This window comes from Neolamprologus brichardi, unplaced genomic scaffold, assembly GCF_056152115.1.
Source record: "Neolamprologus brichardi isolate AB-2024 unplaced genomic scaffold, ASM5615211v1 NODE_ptg000056l+_length_53143_cov_1, whole genome shotgun sequence".
Classification (NCBI taxonomy): Eukaryota; Metazoa; Chordata; class Actinopteri; order Cichliformes; family Cichlidae; genus Neolamprologus; species Neolamprologus brichardi.
Genome location: NW_028270049.1, coordinates 20,001 through 22,500, shown reverse-complemented (window position 1 = coordinate 22,500; position 2,500 = coordinate 20,001).

Genomic DNA, 2,500 nt, shown 5'->3' with positions numbered 1-2,500 from the left:
CACTGGCCCTGCTGAAATTCCCTCTCCATTTGGCCGAGGCAGTGAGTCGGCCTCCTGTCTCCTTTACGGTCGAAAAAGATGTGCTGCTGGAGCACTGGCCCTGCTGATGTGCTCTCTCCATTTGGCCGAGGCAGTGAGTCGGCCTCCTCTCTCCCTTACGGTCGAAAAAGATGTGCTGCTGGAGCACTGGCCCTGCTGAAATTCCCTCTCCATTTGGCCGAGGCAGTGAGTCGGCCTCCTGTCTCCTTTACGGTCGAAAAAGATGTGCTGCTGGAGCACTGGCCCTGCTGATGTGCTCTCTCCATTTGGCCGAGGCAGTGAGTCGGCCTCCTCTCTCCTTTACGGTCGAAAAAGATGTGCTGCTGGTGAACTGGCCATTGCAGCTACTCACATTGAGCATGGCCCTTGCCCTCCAGCGGGCCCCAGGGACCACCCCTCCCCCCCCCTCCCCCCCGGCTCTAGTCCCCCATTAGATTTCCTTTCCTGTACTTACCCTGTACCACATGTCTAGCATGGCCCTTGACCTCCAGCAGGCCCCGCGGACCCACATACTCCCCTGCTCTACTCCCCCACTAGCTTCTTCTCCTGCAGTTACCCTCCACGACATATCTAGCATGGCCCTTGACCTCCAGCAGGCCCCGCGGACCCACATACTCCCCTGCTCTACTCCCCCACTAGCTTCTTCTCCTGCAGTTACCCTCCACGACATATCTAGCATGGCCCTTGACCTCCAGCAGGCCCCGCGGACCCACATACTCCCCTGCTCTACTCCCCCACTAGCTTCTTCTCCTGCAGTTACCCTCCACGACATATCTAGCATGGCCCTTGACCTCCAGCAGGCCCCGCGGACCCACATACTCCCCTGCTCTACTCCCCCACTAGCTTCTTCTCCTGCAGTTACCCTCCACGACATATCTAGCATGGCCCTTGACCTCCAGCAGGCCCCGCGGACCCACACTTAAGCCCCCCCCCCACTAACAAAGCAAAACACCACTGGCAAAATCCTCGTGCCCCTGGTACTCCAGAAAGTAAATTGAAACGTGCCCCTGGTACACTGCGCAGAAAAAGTTTGCCACACACGCACTCCTGGTGCCTATGGTACGACAACTTTTCTCCGTGCCCCTGGTACACTGAGCAGAAACACTAAGCCACACACACACACACTCCCCTCGTGCCTATGGTACGACAGCTTTTCTCCGTGCCCCTGGTACACTGAGCAGAACAACTTTGCCACACACACAGTCTTCGTGCCTATGGTACGACAGCTTTTCTCCGTGCCCCTGGTACACTGAGCAGAAACACTTTGCCACATACACACACACTCCTGGTGCCTATGGTACGACAGCTTTTCTCCGTGCCCCTGGTACACTGAGCAAAACAACTTTGCCACACACACACACACACACACACACGCACACACACACACACACACACACACACACACACTCCTGGAGCCTATGGTACGACAACTTTTCTCCGTGCCCCTGGTACACTGCGCAGAAACACTTTGCCACATACACACACTCTCCTGGTGCCTATGGTACGACAACTTTTCTCCGTGCCCCTGGTACACTGCGCAGAAACACTTTGCCACACACACACACACACACACACACACACACACACACACACACACACTCTCCTGGTGCCTATGGTACGACAACTTTTCTCCGTGCCCCTGGTACACTGCGCAGAAACACTTTGCCACATACACACACACTCTCCTGGTGCCTATGGTACGACAACTTTTCTCCGTGCCCCTGGTACACTGAGCAGAAACACTTTGCCCCACACACATACACACTCCTGGTGCCTATGGTACGACAACTCTTGTTCGTGCCCCTGGTACACTGACCAGAAACACTTTGCCACCTCCGCTGTACGCACCCTCCTCCCTAGCTAATTTGCAATCTCCCCCACCTCCAGGGGGACCACCATGACAACTCCCTGACTCCCTTACGGCTGAACAAGATGCATGCTTCTCCACTGGCCCTGCTGAAATTCCCTCTCCATTTGGCCGAGGCAGTGAGTCGGCCTCCTTTCTCCTTTACGGTCGAAAAAGATGTGCTGCTGGTGCACTGGACATGCTGAAACTCCCTCTCCATTTGGCCGAGGCGGTGAGTCGGCCTCCTGTCTCCCTTACGGTCGAAAAAGATGTGCTGCTGGTGCACTGGCCCTGCTGAACTACTCACATCGAGCATGGACCTTGCCCTCCAGCAGGCCCCAGGGACCTACATCACACCTTGCTCTTGTCTCCCTTACAGCTGAAAAAGATCCATGCTTGTGCACTGGCCCTGCCTAAATTCCCTCTCCATTTGGCCGAGGCAGTGAGTCGGCCTCCTGTCTCCTTTATGGTCGAAAAAGATGTGCTCCTGGCGCACTGGCCCTGCTGCTACTCACATCGAACATGGACCTGGACCTCAAGAAGGCCCCGGCGACCCGAATGCTCCCCTGCTCTTGTCCCCCAGTACCTTTCCTTCTCCTGCAGTTACCCTTCCAC